This window comes from Anticarsia gemmatalis, chromosome 24, assembly GCF_050436995.1.
Source record: "Anticarsia gemmatalis isolate Benzon Research Colony breed Stoneville strain chromosome 24, ilAntGemm2 primary, whole genome shotgun sequence".
Classification (NCBI taxonomy): Eukaryota; Metazoa; Arthropoda; class Insecta; order Lepidoptera; family Erebidae; genus Anticarsia; species Anticarsia gemmatalis.
Window position 1 is genome coordinate 136,307 of NC_134768.1, and position 21,345 is coordinate 157,651.

Sequence of the window (21,345 nt, forward strand, 5' to 3'; positions counted from 1 at the left end):
ATTTCTTTAGCGTAATCAGCCATACTTTGATATTTTAATTTCTAAAAGTAACATATAAGGGCAATGAACTTTAAAACAAGCTCTTGTATCGAAGCTAACAATACTATACGACTGTGTCCCGGCGGTCGTAACACCAAACATTATAAAACTGTCACACAATTTCAAATTCTAACTACTATAACTTAAAGTTCAAAATGAAACTTTATATGAAATTATTTTAAAAACTTCTTCGCGTTCGTTTAACTTTATTTTATTTAACGTATACTATAGTTTCTTATTGGTTTGTGTGAGGAAAATCTTTGAACTGATGAAAAAATCTTTGAATTGGATGGAAGAGCTGTTATGAATACTTTTTCTCAGCTTGTATTTATTTATTTATGAAATTCTAATTTATTATTTCAGTAATTTATTCTAAAAGCGTATTGAATCAATATAGCTTCTGTTGCATAGGTTCCGCATCTCCATATAATCTTAATTATTTGCAATAAATGAATACAGGCCAATATTAGTCAGCCTGCGTCCACGGCGAGTGTAACTGGTGCCGAATAAGGTAGTTGCCTACCAGTCAAATCAGCTACTCTTTATGAAAATATGTCAAAAACACAGTTGAGTATAGAAATACGACATAGTGACGTCACTTTTGCAGATTTTCGTTGGTATCAAATGTGTGTCTAATAAAATGTTTCAGTCTGTAATAATTACAATTTCAACATTTTTTTTTTTTTTTATAAGACAACTCCCGCACTAAGAATTGCTCTTGTGTCGCGGGGACTTTTACAAACATACAAACAGCGGACACAAAGCACAACCAGACCCGAAGCAATTATTTGTGGATCGCACAAATAATTGCTCCGTGTGGGAATCGAACCCACGACCTCCCGTTGCAGTGGTATCGGCGTGGCGACCTGAACCACTGCGCCACGGAGGCAGTCATATAGGCATTTACGAAAAAGCTACATAGCCTGAGCATTTTTGATGAACCTTTTACGAGTAAGAGTTTAATAATTTTTCGCTAACTCAGGCAATTACCCAATTCCCGTATTCTATTATAATAATATATTAAACAATGATGATGTTATATTAACTGTATAGTATTATAGTAGATAAATCTCTTAAAGCTTATAATCCCACATAGAGAAATAAGTCTAATATATTGCGGTCTATCTGTCCTTCTAACATCCAGATTACAAAGATCTTTCACTCCAATATTATTGTTAGCAAAGAGCGGTCTAATTATATTGGACATATTACCAGTTATAATTGACCTGTCATTGCCTACAAATTACGACCACAGATGGGTCTACGTATAATTGGTAGATAACCAGTAATGTTGACCTATCATATAGTAATAGTAACATACAACGAGGGATCTAATTATATTGGTCAATATCCCTAGACGAACGAGATTAGGGTTGTCAAGCAAAGTTATTGCGCGACCAGATTATTAATTAGTGCTTTGGTTATTAATTATAGATGTTTAGTTATTAATATGTTTGTGTATTGAATTATCGCGCTGTAAGCTCTCGGATAAGATTTCAATTTATTATTTCATTGGAAAATTGTTTTATCTTGATCATTAGACGCTGCCGCGCTGTTCAAATTTCAGTAGAATATTATGAAGTGAAAACAGCTTGTTCGATCAGTTAAATCATTGTATTAGAATTTATTATAATACTTGACACATATAAACTCTGAACTAATACATTCATAAAGTAAAAAAAACTTAACATGTATTTAAAAGTTCTTTTTGTTTCTAGCAAAATTCGAACCTATGACCCTTAAAAAAATTACCTGACTACTTGATCAGACATCATAAATCCATATTGCAAATACACGTTGTTTATCACATAAGCCTGCAGAATAAACTTTGTGCCTACAATTGAATTTTCATTTAAAAAGCCATGCAATCAAATCAAAACATGCATCTGTGATTCTGCGCGGCGCTCGCACGTCGGGCCATGAACAAAAGTACCAGGACGGCAGCGCGGCGCGGCGGTGTTCGGCGCGAGTACTGCGTGTGTGGCGTGTGGGCGTGTATGCCGCGCACGTACCAGCGCTGATTGCGACCTATCTACCCGCGCGTCCTGCTAATTCATATTGTCCTGGTAGTCGGGTGTTTGTACTGTGTGTTATTGGAAAACAATAGTTGTTATGTGCTATTTTTTTGTATATAAAAACTGCCTTTGGGTCCAATTTGAAGCGCACAAAATGATATAATAATACGACTGAAGACCTCGGGTTTTCTATTTGTAGAAAGTTCTATTTGATTTAGTTATCTAATTATTGTAGGAAACCCGTTGGGCTCACCGGTCGGTAAACGATCTGTGGGTTACGCATTGCAACACTTGGCGCGGTATTCCATAGATGGATGACAGCATAGTGGTATTTGAACTGGGCGTTTTCGTGCTTCGGATGATACGTAAACAGTCGGTCCTGATTATTGACGATTAAGATAGCAATCATTAAGGGCGGCTTGAACAACTTTGATGCTTAGTTGACCACTAGACATATGGCTTTTTGTAAATAGTCAACAGTGAGGGTATTAAAATTATAGCCAAAATGTCGTAAAGAGTGTATCAGAACACTGTCTACAACACAATTGGCTATAATTCTTTTATTCCATTCCACTTTAATTCGTTACTAAAACCAAAATCCTCCATCATCTTAACAAACGCTACTGCACAAATTGTCTAACACAGTTGGTTTACTGGTGCCATCAATTCGATTGTTGCCACAAAGCTAACACAGTTTTCTTCGTGACTACTCCAAAATTCCCCACACAACTGCAACTGCATGCATTTACCCGTGGGATTTCTAACTTGGTGTGTGTTACAATAGTTACTAGTTCGGCAAAGGATGTATAGATCAAGTAACGATCATTAGTGGTACCAACGGAATTTGTGCAGATATAGATTTGAATTTGAATTCTGTTTGTATGTATTTCATCGGCTCTGGCGGTTTTAATAGGATATGAATTCCTCATAGAGCGTGTAGTACGGACGCGGAAACTCGGTACTTTCGAGTATAGAGAATTTGACATTTGAAATGTACTGCAAAAATAGTTTCCACGACAACGCCGGCTGGAGGCGCTAGTACGATAGTCATACAATGTTTTTTTTGATAGCTGGTCGGTTGTCGCTAACCGATAGTGGTAGAGAATCGCGGTACAGCTTACATACAGGGTGACCCAAACTGCTTTTTTGAAAAATGTCTACTACTGCTGAGCTAAGTGACATGGATTTTTTTTTAATTTTTCCAGATCCGGTATGACTTGGCCTTTCATCCTGTCTCGGATTATTGTTGAGTTTTGGGACACCCTGTATACATATATTTTATTAGTGTCCCATTTTAGTATTATTAATATGTGCTACTACTGGGAAGAGGTCTCTCCTCTTTTTATTCCAAATATGTTTAGAAGTTGGACTAGTCCGTCCGCAACCCTCGCTCGCGTATTGCATGAACAAAATTAATAGAAAGTGTGAAACAATTATGACTAAAATCTCTCTGTAAATTCTTGGTTCACTTTAGTATAGATCATTACGATTATAATGTATGAAACATCAACAACGTTCTATCCAAGTCATCTATATCAATTAAGTTGACGTCACATCATTCACAACTCGATCTCGGAGCCTCCACTATTCGTGATTGCTCCTGTCGTACAAACTGTTAAGACGATGTGATGATATAGGCAAAGACAGATAGCAGCTGGAGACAAAGATAATTTGACACAAGATTTAATAATATAAAAACATAAAATTAAGTAAGAACCAAATTGATTGCCCAGTCAGAAAATCGAACCTGTGATCGACAGTCGCATACTCGAAGCAAAGAAAAAGGTTTAACGTACTTTTTTAAAAGCAGTTCTCTGTTTGCAGTGCAATTTAAATATCTAACAAGTAAAACCAAGTAACAATTTAAAAACCCTATTCTATTAGATCCCTACAATCATCATGTACAATAACGTCACAAAAAATCTTTAACGCATTTATTGCACTTTTTCCTCTAGCCTATTTTTAACCCTACCATAAAAGCCAGCAATGTATACTACGGAAGTACTTTCCACACTGCGGTGTTACGTGGTACGGTGACAATAGCCGTGGTAATTAGGTATCGGACGCTATTCGTCGCCACGTAACTACGAAGTGATTGCTTTGCTATTGCTCGTTAATTAGTAGGACTTTGATGAAGTTATGTGATTGAAATAGCTTGGAATTTGTTTGTTATTTATACAAACTAGATTGTAAGAAAAATAGAGGGTGAAATAGTTTTATCAAAGAGGTACTTTTTGATAAAACTATTTCGCCCGAATAAAAAACTGAGCATTGAACTCTTGCAACTCTAGTTACTGCTAATCATGAAGTCAAGAGTTTAATTATAACATTTTGAAATGTAAGCTACTGGTTACATTAAAATTTTGCGGTACCTGTTAACAACAAAATTATATGCAACACTTTATTATTTTAACAAATTTCAAAGATACATAAGCAACGTTTCTAAAATCTCAAAAAAAAAACCTACAAAAGATCATTTTAAATCTGCACTTGCCTGCCATCAATACAAATCTTTTTACAAAAAAAAAGTAAACCAGTATAAACAGTATCTATCAGTCTGAGAACACTTGACACGGGACAGCGTCACGGACAGCGTGGAGTAAAAACTGACCACTCGCGACTGTCGTTTGTCTTCACTTTGTTGACAACCGGCTAATGGTGGCCCATACACCATGGGATCAAGGAAGGAATATAAACAAAAAAAAGGTCTCAAAAGTTTTTTTTAAAGCTCCTAAAATGTTTTATAAATAGTACGGCAGGCAAAACTGCTATAGATTTGAAGATTTTTTTTTTGTATTAGTTTTATCAGCATTTTTGTCAGTCCTTACCCATAGCCAGAAGCTTGAAAGACTGACAATTAGTTTGACCGAAGATTATCGTGTTATATACCAAGTAACTTTGTTGTGAAGGTCCGATAGGCAGTCGCTCCATGTAAAATACTAGTATTCAGCTGCATCCGGTGAGACTGGAAGCCGACTCCAACATAGTTGGAATAAAGGCTAAGCTGATAAAATTAGCTAACAACAGACATAAAGTAGAAGTTTAAAACAACTGTACAAAATTAGTTTCAAATGGATATTTAGCCCCCGGAAAAGTAGTTAGTTTGGTACCCACTTTTACCATTATGTGTAGAGTTATAAGAAAACCAAGATAGGTTATTAATTAGATCCTGTTTTGTAATCAAATCCATGTTTGAAGGTTAAAGCTTATTTTCCGTATAAATGCATAAAATACACATTTAGTCACGTTTAGGTTTTGGTGGTAAAAGTGGCTATTGTTATCATCAAAGTCGAGTTAGGCACGCTACCCTTATTTGACCTTTCCAAAAACCTTTATTGTAACTAAAAACAGCCTGTACAGAGCCTCGCGAACCTTTACACAATATGTAGAGGCGACTTTATATAGAGCAGGTAGAGTTGACAAACGAAATTGTTCATGAATGCCTATTACTGAATCTATGATATTTTTTTCCTTATGTTTTTCACATTTAAATTGATGAATCGCGTAATCCGAAATGTGAAGTTAACTGATACATTGAAATTTTGTCATAAATGTAGCTATCGTTAAACAATGAATTATGAAAATCAACGAGTGATTCTTCAGATATAACGACGCCGCGACGATACGATACAACCGTACAGTATGTTCTACGAGCTCTACGATCTCTACGATTTCATAGAAGCTCTACGAGTCTACACGCTCTACGGATTCTACAGCTCTACGACCTCTACGGGTCTACGAGTCTACAGCTCTAATAGTCAGTGCGGACTTGAACCTTGGCATTCGGAGCGATGACGCGCGCGCGGAAAGGCCGCGCCCTAATTATACACCATTCAGCACAGACTCTCACAAAAGATGGAGCTCGCTGGTTAACATCGCAGCGCTTCTACAAAAACTAACAAATTAACGACATCTGCATTTCTTTAAATAACTCTAAAAGGAAATACGGTCATTAAAAGTTAAACCACGGTAAATAACTCGTTTTAAGTTTTGTCAAAAGCTATGCAATGCTATATCCACAATTATTTTCTCTTCCAGAACGTTGATAGGACAACCAAATGAAAAAAAAAACTATTTTTGAGAAACTATAAAATTATTACCCGTTTAAAATAATGGTTACTAAATTATTAGTTTTACACCATTGCGGAAATGATAAATAATATCCACTACAGAGTTTTCTGATTCGGGGCCTATTATCATTTCATCTAAATCATGAAGATATCTTGACACTTACTTAATTACCCAACAAACACGCGCCCCTACACATACTACAACAACATGAGGCCCCGGGCAAGGTCCCGTTGTTTTTGTATATCACAAGTCGTGACGCGGAACTAACCTCGTAGATACAAACTAAAAGCTTTTGATACATGATACTCTCTGAAAGATATCGTGTCAAGTGTCCTGTTATTTACTGGTATGTGTTTTTTGGTTTTGGACATGAGGTTGTTGTTAAGGTAAGTTTTAGAAGAATATTGTGTGTGTTCCGGATTTGGACCTCCCACTCAAGTTGTCGCAGGTCTAAGCCCGGGGCAACACATCAACGACTTTTCGAAATTGTGTGTATAAAAAATAATTATCACTTGCTCTAATGGTAAACGAAAACATCGTTATGAAACCTTGTATGCCTAAAATTTATTTAAGGTATTTGTTAAGGGCATGCGAAGTCCTCAATCCGCACTTGGTCAGCGTGGTAGACTTGAGGCCTGACCCCTCCCAAGTTAGGCAGGACTCTCTTGTCCTGCAGTGAGACAGTAAAGGGTTAGGGTATTTCCAGACTAGAAGTATTAAGCTTGACTCAGATCATAATAACTTTGAATTCAGCTTAGTACTGTATCGACTCTGTGCATTACTTGTATGTTTGTTGAGTGAAAAATTCAAAATAAATATTAAAGAAACATCTTTAAATATATAAATCAACCGTCATCAACCCATCCCCTGTAGAAAATGTTCACCACTGCGTCCACATTCCACAGGTTAAAAAAACTTAATTATACCACTAATCTCCCTCACGATCAATCTCAGAAATTCCACCAGTAATTAGTTAACCCGACACTGTGTCGCTAGGTGGAAAGCGTCATGATGAATGTGTGTGCGCGGAGGCGGGCGTGAATTACCGCGGGGATTGTTACAAGGGGCGACTCGGTCCGTGAACACGGGGACACTGTGTCGGCTTTTTGTGTCGTCCAGGACTCTTGCTAGGGAAGTTAGATGTCACTGTGAGTTATTGTTTGTAATTAATTTTGAGGATAGTGGTGACTGTATGTAAATTATTGGTTGTGGGTTTGAAATATGGGTTTTGTGTTCATATTGTAGTGTCAGTTCCTACACACCCGTTTTATTATCATTTTAGTATCAAAATATATATACATAACAGGCAGAGAATAAGAGATAAATCTTCTAAATTAACCTTTAAATAGAATCATCGTAATAGTTGTCTAGTAAGTTACTAAATCCGCTTTAAAAATACTTTATGTATCAATTATTAACAAATACATAAAATAAAATAAAATCTTGTCTAATACAGAGATTTTTAGGAGGCAAAAGTAAAATTGGGCTAAATACTGGTTAAGAATTTGAAAATATACCGTAGCTAAAGCATCGCCGTCGCGCCTAGTTAAGAACTAAGAAGAATAGAGCCTTCTGAGCGGATTAACTCCGACGCTACCTGTCTCTGCCCGTCTTTACTTAACGCCGGATTAAATTCTTTAACTAAGATTATAAACAATTTAGTATTCACAGTTAACTCCAACAACGACAATTTATATTTAAATCTGTTTCTTAAGACTATGACGTAGACTGGTGATATTTATTTAGGTTAATATTGGGTTAACCTAGTTTTTGTTCTGATAGATAGCAACATGTTTAATAAGTAGAGAATATATGAGTGAGTAAGCCGTTGAAGTTTCACCAAATAAAGTAAAAATTTATACGAAGTATGACTTACGATATGTTAAAGTTCTTCAAAAGTTAGGAAGAAACTTTTAAGCAAGATTATAAAATAAAAGCTTTTAGCTTTGATTGGAATTACTATTAGACTAATAAACCAAATCTTGTCTCTTACTCATTTGTAAAAAGAAAGATATATACGAACCATAAACAATCATGTAACATGAAACTTCTACTCGTACGCAATCACCTACATTTTTTCATAGGAAACATCTTACTTGGATTCATATCGGCTCTTTGTATGGTACCCATCATAATTGAATCTCTTATCACACCATTTTCAAAGTAACAAAAGTTCTTATAGTATTTCTTTATTACGTGTCGTGTCGTACCCGTGTCGTGAGCGTCACATGTGATCGTGTGTAAATTGTATCGGGCGCAATTTGCCCTCCCTCCCCTCCCGTGCCTCTTCTTATACAAGCAATTTGGATGAAATTGTCACAAATTCTTATAATAAACATATACTTTGATTACAAGACAAAATAAATATTTAGAATTTCTGATTTATATAATGAACTTAATCTGTTGGTTATTTTTGAAAATGTTTCTAACTCTACGACTATTATGTATTTCAGTAGACAACTATTTGAAATCCACTGTGCTGTACATTGTTTTCTTCCTTAGATGAATTACGCGCTACGTCAAAGCAGCAATGTACTGAATAGTGACTGTCAATTTGACGTACACTAATTGTCAAATAGGCAAAAATATTTTATTTAAAAATATGGTTTCAATACTTCTAAATATCTATCAGATAGTATTTTGAAAGTTGTTTTTTATACATTTCCCCCTTTTTTAGCAGATAGGTTATCTGACACTTAAATATATACTGTGAACTGCCCCTACCGTGGCAAAAAATCAGTTGGCACTTTTTCCTAGACAATCTTCTTAGGCTACCTTCTCCATATGTATATACGTATAGATACAGGGTGTTGTATCTCACGCGAGGCTTCGATTAATAGCACGAGATCACGCGACGTGTTCCAGATGCGTTACTTGGAGCTACACTTATCACTTTTGGTGTACTGTGTTATACTAGATGATAGTAACCTTGAATGCGGGTCAAGGCTTTGCTTTAGATTTTTGAGGGAAGAACTTGCACATGTAGAAGCACACTTGTGTATCAAATGTGTATAAAATACACCCAGGTTTCGCTATTGACATTGTTAGTCCCATGTAGACTGCACGGACAAAGGCAGGTTACCAAGCCCCGTGCGACTATTGAGAATCTTTCTATTAAAAAGTAAAAATCAATAGTAATTTACTCGACCTGAGAATTGAATCTCATTGTCAGCAGAAGAATGCACTACCGACCGCGCCACAGACGCAGTCTGTGAACAGACAATCTAAAAATAAAGTATAACCAAATTAAAGCTGAGACGAACTGTGACTATTGCACCCATATTAGCATAGAAAAATACATTTCAAATTAATCATAACAATATTTATTTCTAATCTAATTAATCTTAACTAAAACCTAACAATACTTCCTGAATCATCAATTTCCAAAAATGTTAATTTAAAACTACGTCACGTCGTCTATAAAGCGAATGTTGGTAACGACGACCACTTTCCTTCTCAAATGAGATAGTAAAACGCAATCAGTAGACGTGACATAAACCTAGATAGGGCTCGCTTCACGTCACCAAATTTACGTGATTAATGACACGCGCACCCTGTATATATACCGAGTATACTATGTACTACCGACTACCGTACTGTAGCGTGAGTACTCGAGTTAAGATTCTACGTGTAGACGGTCTCAAGTTACGTACAGAATTTGAAGAAATAATAAATGTACGTTAGTTACGATTTTCTGGGCAACCCCTTTACCCAAATGCAGATGAAAGAATCATGGTCTTTTTTGTACGGGAGCTGAGCATGGGCGTAAAACCAACAGAAATAAAATGTCTTGAAGTACATGGAAGTTATTGGAGATTTTTCAAGATCCATGATACATTTTGCAAAATCCTTTCATAAGCGGCTAACATTCAGGATGAAAACTTATGCGCAAGTGAGCTATATTTTTCAAAAATTTATTTAATTTTGGGCCTGAGATATGACATGTATAGATAGTATCGACTTACGACCAACTTATAACGTATTTCGAGTACACCTACATATTAGGCATACACCTACTGTATAATAAGGCTTCCACGTGTATATTTCCTACATTTTACGAGCCTTCATCTAGACACGCTCCACACTCGTACTCGTTTGAGAATCAAAATTCAACGACGCGTCGCGTAGTCACGAATTACGTCTGTATAATATGTGAGTGAACTTAATTAAATGTCACTATAAATGTGTATTAGAATAAGGCTACTTTATTATTTCCTTGTGATCAGTAAACATATAGTTTTTTCAAACGATCATTCTAATGAATACCGCTATTTGTATTTGCGATTGCTGGTCACTAGGTTCTAGATTCGACTGCTTAGTCTTGGGTATTTTATTTCTTTTAAAATACACTATTGTACATATAAGATCCACGTTTGGTGACGTTAATAGGCTTGTTACTATATCATGAGACTCTTTAGGCGATATTGTCAATAGCAAAAAGTGAGTGCATTTTTATCTTATTCACTTAAACATTTAAGGATGTGATAAAAATACAAGAAGAGCTGACTAAATATCCATTCAATACCAAAACCACTACCAAACACAGACAACTAACTCCCATCCATATTCAGTCCCTTGGTCACTACACTCAGCTCACAAACAGTCCAAGTTTCCCTCCCCGGGGAGTCGTGAGCTAAGCACACAGTAAGCACCGCCGCCGCTCATCTTAAACTGGCTAATGATAGCGCTACATTTATAATTGACTCACAGCTTACTACACACTAGCTATTTGATTCACGTCGAAACAGTTAGTACTAAAATAGGAATAGATCAGTATCGTAGGTGTAATAGAAGAAATCTTTAGTGATGGAAAAATAGACTAGAGAATTTTTGTTACAAAGTAAAGTTATGTTTGAGTCAGATGCTGATTTAAACAGAGTATAGCTTGATTCGAAATGTACATTTGAACAAGAAAATACGACAAAAAATATAAGCATTTATTTTAAGTATTTTATTGCTTTTTTAAACGGGTAGGCATGTTAAAAGAGACACAGGTTTGGCAGTATTTAATGCTGTATAGTAGAAGGCATTTTATTTTCATATATTTCGGATCAAACCCAAAAATACTAAAATCTAACTCAGACATTTAAACGAAACCTTTAGATCAGGAGTCATAGGCACTATCGCAGTTAAACACTACAGTACATATTACTTTACAGCACCCAAACAGTAAGTGCAAAATCTAACTTCACACGCTCACTCGTCACAATTCACGAACGTTTAGCAAATCGTGACGTCACAGCACTAATTACATCGCAGACCTATTCTTAAGCACTGTAGCTCTGTACTGTACGAACTGTACGACAGTAATTGTACGACTACTGTACAACTACTGTACGACAGTTGTACGACTACTGTACGACTGTTACGAGTTGAAGTGCAGTTAAGTGCGCTAGTTAATTAGCTCCTCTATGAGTTCCGAGTTCAGTTCAAGAGCTCACTGAGATACTGGCTGTGAATTTGACAGTGATAAGTGTCACTTTTATGTAGACAAGTACGTGAAAATAGTGTGTTGATTGTAGGTTAGAGCTTTGTGATGAATGCTTTCGTTTATGTTATTTTTTGTTCTCTGATGATGGTAGAAGTTGGTTTGAGTTAAGATTTAAGGCACATGATTAAGCTATTATTATAGAGTTAGGTGTGTGTAAAAAACGGCAGAATAACGTAGATATAATATATCTTATATCAGTACAATTTTTATGAAAGGGCCAAAGGATAAAATAGTTAGTGTAAAAATTGTTCGTACCAAAAAAATAGATAAAAACCTTCGTCTAATTGCTCTATGAGCTTACAGGCAGATAATAACAGCTAAAAAACATTTGAATTAAGAACCTCCTCCTTTTTTTAAGTCGGTAAAAACTAACATAACTGTTCAGAATTGGGTTGAACATACATATTTTACGTTATTTTACTATAAGATTAACGGTGTAAATACTCGTAATAAACATCAATTAGTCGTTCCGTGTTTGATGTTCCAAAAATATCTAAATCCTTTAAAGGTCACTGAGTGTGACCTAAAACTCAGAGTGACGATCACAATTATAACATCAAACAATATTATTTATAAATGTTCTCATATTTGACTAATTTTACGGACTGTCTACTTTTACACTCGACACTTACTCAGATAGATTATATGCAAGGTTCGCTACCTTAAGGCCCTTTTCTACTAACTTGTACTATTTGAAACTATGTCTTTAAAAATAACATAAAATGTCAATACTGTCTTACTGGCGCGCAAATATTCTCTTCCTAGAATGAGAAAGGTATTTCTTGTTATAGTTTGATGAACAGTAGCTTAAGAATCTCACAAATAGGTATTCAATTTAGAAAAAAAAACTCATTATTCTCATAATTCGAGCAAATTGTTATACACATACCAGCAAATTTATGTGACTATAATGTTATTAATGAGGTTAATAACTAAACATCTTACATCTTGCTAATATCCCGTTATACGGCGGCTAATGCAGTGTCAACATCGCTTACTCATAAGTACAGGGTATGTGAGACTGTCGCCTTGAACCGCTGTTATACGACGCTAGTGTTGATGTCACAACATATTACATAATATAGATGATGTTGGATAACCGTTATATGTAGTTATCTAGTTATGAAAATAAAGGTTATGGGTACATTGTCTCTCAGGTAATTGCAGCTTTTTTTGTCAGCCATTTGTGTGTTCCATTACTGGACAAACGCTTCCCCTCATTCCTTCCAAACCTATCTGTGATCCGCACATGCCGTTAAATCATCGTTAAGTTATTGTACATACATATTTTGGGAAATAATAATGTTCGTTAAATTTGTTCTATAGATATCTCTGCTACGCATAAAAAATGTGCACCAGGTTTTATTAACAATTTCAATAAAAAAAGGTGTTTAAAAGTGCGTTTTTCCCCGGTAAATAACCATCGCCCGCCGTGATGATTCACGCATAGTTAGAATCAATCAGGGTAATCCCTAACCGATTCCAACATTGCCATTTACCCACTAAATCAAAACCATACTATCTAAACTACATACATATATAACCTGTACAAATTTCAAATAAACAAAGCTATTTTGGCAATATTCTCTTATCAAAGATTATTCTCTATATAGAACAACATAAATAGCAACGATCTCAAGTAAATATATCACGAGCAATCGATAGAAAACAATCGAGTCATGACTCAGCCGATAACATCGTAATAACAAATCAGTATCGAGGCCGCCGCTATCGGTGCCTTATCAGCTGATAACTGATAACGGAGACAACAGGTAATCTGTTCATATTGTATCAGTGTTACATGTGTTATTGTCTAATACCGTTGTGACAGTTCGTGTATTATTTGTGTACTAGTGAATCTTGTGTTTACGTTTTGGTCAGTGAAGTATTAGTAAGTAAATATTTTATATGACAATTTTATATTACCTGATAGTAAGAGAAGTGAGCTAAATAGAATAGATAGCGGTCTTAATTAATTTTGATAATTATGTACTGATTTGTTTATCTAATTTTGTTGATTTTAATTGATTGGTTGTTTAACATACGTGTTGACAATTTCTTACTTATGCGTTATATCAAAGAGTTTCTGTAATTTGAAACTATGTCGTTTTATATAAAGTTGTCTTTATTAGTGTGGTATAAATAAGTTTAAATTACTAAATCAATTTAGGTTATCATCCGCTAAAAAAAAATTTTGCTACTTTATAACATTAGTATATTGTAGTAACTGTCTGCAAAGTGTATTTATTTATAATACAAACATCCATAAATACAAATCATTATAAATGAAACAATAAAATTCAGTGTATTTATTGTCGAACAATATATTTTGTTGAAACAATTGAACCGTATAATTTCTGTATAATTTTGGTATGATGCCCCGCTTCACGCTGTGAAACATTGCATTCATTTCCAATATTATTTTCATACGTAACTTTGAAACTTTCGCGATGCATGTTTAATATGTACCTAATAGGAAACGGGATTTAACGCGAACACGCAATTTACATTGAAATATCTATTTTTAAAGGGCAAAATGCTATAATATATACAACAAGTTTTATTTAAAACAAACTTATTGATCTCAAATATAATAAAAAATTAATAAAAATGATGTATAAATACAAAAAATGCTCTCAAGTTTCATAGCTCTACCATATTTGCTTTTAATTCAAACAAATATGACGACTCTACATATTTCCTGCGTGTAACGGAGCCGCGCCGTGCCCCAACATCCGGCTGTGACGTCACGTCCGCCACCTGTCTCTACCGACTACACCGACTCTACCGACTCCACCGACTCTACCGGCTCTACACATGTAGAGTCTTTGTAATATTATTATAATATTACGCAGAGATGCTTCTGTCGTTAAATGTCGATGTTAATTTAATTTACAGCCATTTTGTGAAGTTAATTGCATTTTGGAAGATGTAAATTGATATTGATTGTTATAATATTACATTATTTTAAAGGGTATTTAGTGGGTGGTGTAGAAAAATGTTGTATCAGGCAATATATTTTTAGATCGATTCACGTTTCCATTTTCGTTGCATTAGCATCAATGTTATTAATATTAAATTCCTTATTATTCTTCATCTTACTAAACGATACTACAAAACAATCTGTCATACTCAAAAACCTCGATCAGTATCTCCAATGTACAGATTATAAAATGTACCAACGATATATCATAGCTTTCACTTAGAGCAAAAGACCATATTTCTTCTATCAGTACAGCATTGTCCACAATACCCAGCACAAACGTCAGTCACGCGGTGCAAAGTACCGTCGTCACCAATTAACCGTGGCCATAGCACTCGTCCACGCGAGCAGTGATCTAACTGTACAGTTGACGGCAGCTGTCGATTGTGTTCAGTTGCGTAGTTAGTGCAGTGTGACGTATGTGTGACGAAGTGCGTAGTTGTGCACTGTTGTAATAGTGACGCGTAATGTTTAATGCAATTAGCAGAAGTTTCATGCCGTTTCATCTTATGAGCTTTTCCAAAACGGTGATAGATTAAAAATACTATGACGATTTCAAATACCTACTCGTTAAAAGTACATATTTAAAATAAAACATCGTCATTTAGTGCTCAGGAAATTAAGTTCAGCTGCATGTTCTTTCGAGATTTAAAACAGACTGACAGGCATATAAAATATATTTTTTTAGGCATGCATGCATTTTAATGCAAGTATATGCATCTCGGAGAAATAATACTATTTATGTCCTGAAAAACTGGTATAGGCTATATAAACTGCTATATACATAGGCGATACTATAATATCAAAGAATTCGAAATCATCGATACAGCGTTTAAAATACATGCGAGTATCAAACGGTATCAAAATTCATTCAATTAAAAGTTCCCCACAGAGCGAGATCCTTTAAGACTCATCATAACCTGATACACCGACCACAGAACTCTCGTAGTAAGTCGGTTTAAAGTCGGTACACCGCCGTACAACGCCGGCAAGCTATCGATCACTTCACAATTAATTGCACACAATAATTCACCACACGCACACACACATCAACGCTCATCGATACACAGATCTGCTCACATATACACACTGATATATTTATACACGCAGTCTGTAAACAATTTAATAATATTAATACCCCTCTGTAAGGGATACATTATTATTCATTTTTACTATAACAACCACAAAAAACTTACGAGTAATTTTGAAACCTATCATTTTTAAACCCATCATTGCCTACCATCACTTACATATGTAGGTACTATTGATAGAAAACATAACGACCAATTGATAAATTTCCTCATTTTTTAAATCGCTTAAAATTGGCTCTAACACCCAAGCGAATCTGCGAGCGGGGGTTAGTGTCATAAACAATTAGTGCGAAAATTATCTTTCACACATACACACACACACAAACACACACACACGCGGGGAGAGTAGAGAAGGGTGGTGATTAAAACTGAATTAATACAGAACCCTCCGGCTGTCGTATTGAAGATCGGCCCTTGTCATTTTAGATAACGAACGTTTTTATTGAACTTGTTGTGTTAAGCCTGGATTTACGTATTTATATTTATTATAACAGACAGGATATACATTCAGAGCTTCGTACTCATATGTACGAATAATATTTTATAAAAGTTTCAATGCTTTTATTCATCAGAAAATTCACAACATCTATTTTGAAATATTTTATTCAAAACTGGGAGTTACGTATCATGTCATTATACTCTTACTCTACTTAATTATCATTTTATAACTTGATCTGGTTAAAAAAAAATGACGTTACACTGGCCCCATTGAAACTAAAGTTGACATAGTTAAAGATCAATGTATTAAGGGAACATAGTCACTGTTTTCCATATAGGAAATGAATACTGAAGTCATCAGCCCATGACCATTTAAATTACGCTGCCAAAAAACGTCTTTTTCCCCATTTTATTCAGCCTGCGTCTACCCGCTGCAGAGTATAGGCCTCCCTCTCGTCATTATTTACGATTCTGTGAAAAAACCTCTAACGTATAACTATCAAATGATTATTTTGTTAACAATTAACAAAATGAGACTGAACAAAACATTGACACTCGGAGAGACAGACCTTAACTTATTGTCAGCTGAACAACTTCTAATTAAACTTAGAAGAAAGTAGCAAAGAAAAAACTGGCAACTTTCGCCTAAGTTCAGAAACAAATAAATAAAATAGCAAAAAGAAGCAATTGAAGTGGTCAATTATTTAAGAACTTGTATCGTGATTGTTCGTAGTTGCCAGCAGTTTCTAATTAGATAACGATTAGGTAGGTTAAGCAACGTTTGGTGTGATGGTTGATGGATAGGTGAATAATCAAGATCAAAACTATACTACTACTAACATATTGATATATGTATTTTCAACCTAATACCCTACCCTGTCCTACTGCTGGGCATGGGACCTCCTGGAATGACCGGGGGCCATGGCTTTGGTCTAATACTTTACCTCTAAAATTAACGCACCAAAGAGCGGCTGTTAAAGTTTTTAAATCTAACAAACCTATTCCATAAAAACACCATACGATTTAAAGTTAAGCCATGGGTACCACAGACTGCCTTTAGATGGGTGATCACTTATAATACCAGAAGCACAATCCATCATTCAAAAGTAAATAACATCGACAAAAGGTCACAGTCGTCTGTTTTCAGGCAGCATCCAACTTTTGTGTAAAAGTTATCCAGTTACATAACAAGGAGGATATACGAGAAGTTTGTAACAACGCGGCGATGTGACGACACTGGCGGCGATGACGTCACAGGTTGATGCGATCTCATATCACTGACGACTAACTTTCTCTATCAGATTTGAAAAGTTACACAAATATCCATGACACATGTGTTCTTTTGTATTAATCTGTACTGATGTCAGACATAAATGTATAAGTTTTCCTTATTGTCTCACTTTCGCCATTAATCTGCTGGACCGATTTTGATAAATTTTGTTATATAGATAGTCAAAAGCCAAGAATCAACTCCCGACGGCTGAACTGGAATAAAACATTTTGAATGCGTTTATCCATTATTTACTTTGATTTGCTTGACGTTTCGGCACAAGCTGCACTATGTATAGTCGCCAACAGCCATTTGCCATTTATTTAAGTTTGCATACATAAAAACTACATAATGATTTTCAAACCTTTAATAGAATATGGGATAGCAAACAGATAGATAGATAGGTTCTTGACCTAAAACCAATTTTAACCTAAAACTCATTACACAATTCAATAACCTTACATCATCACGCGCCATTATCTCATAACCCAATCATCCAATTTCAAAATCAATGCTGCCAATCGCGCAATCCTATTCTCAGTGCTGCCAATACACCCCCACCCTCGTTCGTCTTGCGGGGGCCGGAAGTGACGCGTCACTTTGACAAGCTGTCAACAAGAACTTCCGGTTGAGGACAAAGGGGTGGGTGATGGCGCTTTTCGCTTTAAAATTTAGGACACGCGTCAATGAAGTGGCCTGTTTTTGAGATAGGTACGGGATTGTTCGGCGGCTACTTTGTTCTGTGGGTAGTATAAAATAATTTGATATGTAGATAAAAATTGTTTTAGGTGTACTCAAATCCTATATGATATTTAAAAAATGACTAAAAATTATTACTATCACGTTTTTTGGAATACTGAACGATTTCTTTATAAGTGTTAAAAGGTGACATATAAATTATTATTATTTAGTTCTGTATATTAAAGACACAAGATTTTCCTTCACCCACAATATTTTGCCTAGAGTATGTGCAAATACGATTCTATTTATAAAAACGGTTTTCCTCATTTCCTCGATCAAAAATAAATTACGAATGTTGTTTGAATCCGTATAATTTCAAAGTGTTTTAATAATGATTGACATACACTGCCGTGTTTGTTCACAATTTATTCAATCAACACGTTTTGGACACGTAATGTAAGCATGGCTAAATATTTGAACACTTCGTTAAACGAGATTGTTTGAAAGTATCGCTGGAATGTTTTATGAAATTATTTGTGTGAGAATTTTGTTCAATTAATTATGTATAAAGGAATGTGTTTTGATTAGATTCATGAGATTTATTATATTAGATACGTATTGTTATATGTTTGCTAGTAGAATAGTGAAAATTTGTAATTTACTGGAGGTAATGAAGCATGCGACTGTTGTGCTGCCCAAAGTTTGATTTTCAAAACTGTGCTATATATTTAATACAAAAAGTAGTTGGGTTCATGCTAACGATAAGCTATTAAGAAACGTTTTTAAATAATATAACAGTGTGGAAAAAGGCTTGATTTTATGTATGTATGTATGTAAAAATATATTCGGTGAAATAGGATTTTATTACAACAGACTTTATAAAGTTGAATAGCTAGTTTAGATCAATTTAATTGTCTATGACAAGTAATTACCTGCATTGGTATTAGACCATTGTCATTTAGACAATGTCCATACAATTAATCTAGCGCGTCATCATAAATTGCACACACACACATACAAACACACACACGACTAATAACGCTTAATTAGTATAGGCAATTAACACGTTCAATGGTTTGTGTGAAGGTAGGGTGCAGTTTGTTGCACGAACTAAAACTTCATAGCGAGTTAATATTAAGTTCGAACCTGCAATAAAAAAACTCTTTTTCGCAAACTTTCGCAGACTTTTGTAAACATACATACAATTAAAGTCACTTTAAGTCCTGTGCTAAAATTCTTTTTTATCGTAAAGACTTTTAAAAACATATGCTTGATACAAAAGATAATTTTATCCAAAATTTGACCATGAACTCGATTCAAAGACAGTACTTAGCTCCTAATTGCATTATCAGCAGTAGTGCCATCACAGTTTCCACGACATCAAAGAAATAACAAGAAAAACTCTTTCATAACAGTTTCCCCACTCATTGTCTTTCATTAAAAAGTACAAAACCCCGTGTAAAGCCTCCACCGCCGATATTGAGTGACACTCCATTACCCCTCCCTGTTTACTTTCCCTTCATCTCTGCTTATTATAATGGCTGCTTCAAATTATATTTTTAGCCGATTATTTAGATTGACAGCTACGAGACGTTGTAGCACTCGTAGACGTGCTACGGCGTAGGTCTACGCAATTAAAGAGGTAGTTTGAGAGTCTTTTGCTACTAATATTTCCTTGCGTTTCATTAGTGCTGCATTTGATTTACCAGTTCCTAGAAATAATAAAAAAATGCACTTAAAACTTCCTTTAAGCTTAATGTATAATAGAATACGGGAATTAACGCGAACACGCATTTTACCTTAAAATGCCTAACGTTTCGGCGCAGGTTGCACTCGCCGTGGTCCCAGGCTGACTACTTTAAGCTTGCCGTTAAAAACATTCTTCCCTAGAACATTTTTTTAACTTTAATTTAAATCAGAATTTTATTAAAATTCAACATTATCTGATTTTGATATTGAGTGTTAGACATATTATATCTTGGTCGAGGTTACCCATATACATACTGAACTTAAACTTGAACTTGACATTACAAAACAGTCACGTATGTTTTTATTTTCAACGTTATCCGTAAAACAATATAAAAAATTATACAATACAAAGTGTGAAAAAAAGAACAATGTAGAAATGAATTATCGCTTCATCACATCAACATAATATAATCATTTTCTACATAAACCCACAAAAATAGTCTCTCAGCAACAAGAAAACCAATACGAAAAGCCTAGTATAATAGAAAATAACTAGATATCTGGCGATAACCGAGCTCAGTGTTATCTCTCTAATCCCTTCACTAAAACGTGTCTAAGAAAACAAATCCAATTAGGTTTTTTGTCCGCTCCCTCCCGACAAAAACAAATAGAAAATGATTAGATCCGCATCCGGGCCGGATCCGGAGTCCGGCCGCCGTCCGGAACGGATGCAGGTATGAGTTAGGTTTTTTGTGTTAGATGGTTTTGTGCGGGCTGATTGAATGACGGTTGTGGTTTACGAAAACTAATTCAATGTTGTTTGATTTAGTTTCGGTGTGAATCTAAATTGAATTGAATTAGATGCTTACTTTAAGACTTTAAGACGTAAATTAAGACGAAATACGGAACAACAAATGACAATTTCTGTATTGAAAAGATAAAAAAATTACACGATCTTTTACAACCATGTAGATTAATAAATTATTAAAAGTAAATAATATTTGACGAATTTATCATCGAAATTAGTATATCAATTAAAGATTATAAAACAATACAATTTCCTTTTGTTAACCTATCTAATACTTATCCAGGAATGGTAAAATCGAGGATAAACCTCTTTTAATAAATGTCAGTTCTATTATAAATTAACTAATTCGACGAATATTTTAAATAAATTCCTACAATATCTAACCCAATTACCCAACAGTCCAGTCCACAGTGACATAATCCACAGCACACACAAGTGTTCTACCCGCCTTACAACAACAGTGAGGAACAAAGTGACAAAGTTGTCCACACTCGTTTGTACGACACGTGTAATCTACGCTTTACAATCACAGCGAGCAGTGGACATTATGTAGATGATTATAAAAGGACGAATATTTTATATTGTTACTATTGTATGTTTAGGAGTTAAGGAATCATTTGATAACTGATTTTAATAGGACTTTTGGTTCAACAGTTGTTGACAAAGTTTATTTTGTACGTATTTAAACCTAAAAAAGTCAGTTTAAAACTCTGTTATTGCTAATTCTCAATTGAAATTCCTCAATAATTATTCCTAGCCTTAGATATTT

At 34.9% G+C, this 21,345-nt stretch overlaps 1 protein-coding gene across 2 annotated transcripts in view; it reads left to right on the forward strand.

The window, feature by feature from the left end:
• The window catches only part of cpx (synaptic transmission protein complexin), a 338,383-nt gene that overhangs the window by 21,488 nt on the left and 295,550 nt on the right, over positions 1 to 21,345 (forward strand). The gene's annotated exons all lie outside the window — the stretch shown is intronic.